The sequence below is a fragment of the Arachis stenosperma genome, chromosome 10, assembly GCF_014773155.1.
Source record: "Arachis stenosperma cultivar V10309 chromosome 10, arast.V10309.gnm1.PFL2, whole genome shotgun sequence".
Lineage (NCBI taxonomy): Eukaryota > Viridiplantae > Streptophyta > Magnoliopsida > Fabales > Fabaceae > Arachis > Arachis stenosperma.
Window position 1 is genome coordinate 85313682 of NC_080386.1, and position 1257 is coordinate 85314938.

A 1257-nucleotide genomic window follows, 5' to 3' on the forward strand; every position below is an offset into this window, starting at 1 on the left:
CTGCTGTTCTTCCTTCAGTTGCTCCATAGTCTCTTGCAACTTGTTAATGGATGCTTCTAGGCTGGCCCAGTAGCCAATTTCAGGTAATTCAGGGAGGAACTCATGCGCCCTCCTCTTGATAGAGTTGTCTTGCACTTGTCCTTCCATTGACTTCTTGGTGATTGGGTGTTCAATGGGTATGAACTCATCTACTCCCATCTTTACCCCAGCCTCTTTACAGAGCAAGGAGATCAAGCTTGGGTAGGCCAATTTGGCTTCAGTGGAATTCTTATTTGCAATTGTGTAGATCTCACAAGCAATCACATGATGCACCTCCACTGCTTTTCCAAGCATAATGCAGTGAATCATCACTGCTCTCTTGATGGTAACCTCAGAACGGTTGCTAGTGGGCAATATGGAACGCCCAATGAAGTCTAGCCACCCTCTTGCAATTGGTTTGAGGTCTCCCCTCTTGAGTTGGTTAGGGACACCTTTAGAATTGGTTATCCACTTAGTTCCAGGGAGGCATATGTCCTCTAGAACTTGATCCAACCCTTTATCTACTCTCACCATCCTCCTATTAAAGGAGTCAGGATCATCTTGCAGTTGAGGCAACTTGAAGATTTCTCTTATTTTGTCCAGATGGAAGTATATAACTTTCCCTCTGACCATGGTTCTATAGGTATGGTAAGCGGTTCAAGTCATTCTCTGCTTATCTGTCAGCCACAGATTTGAGTAGAATTCCTGAACCATGTTCCTTCCAACCTTTGTCTCAGGATTGGTTAGAACTTCCCAACCTCTGTTTCGAATTTGCTCTTGGATCCCCGGATATTCATCTTCTTTCAGATCAAATTTTACTCCCGGGATCACTGACCTCAGACCCATTATTTTGTGATAATGGTCTTCATGTTCTTTGGTTAAGAACTTCTCTTGATTCCAAAGATTCTTTGGATTAGTCTCTTTCTTTCCTCTTAAATTGGTTTGTTTTCCCTTGGGAGCCATGATCTTGATGAATCTTGGCTTAGTGATCACGGAAAAGCACACCAAACTTAGAGGTTTGCTTGTCCTCAAGCAAAAGGAAAGAGAGAAGAGAGGGGGGAGGAAGAGAAAATTCGAATGGTGTGATGGAATGAGGGAGCCAAACGTTTATTTATAAGGTGGGGAGGGGAGTTTTCAAAAAAGAAGAGAGAAATTTGAAAGGAGATTTGAGAAGATATGAAAAAAAATTGAGAAGAGGGTGAAATTTTTGAACAATGTTTGTAATTGATTTGAAATAAA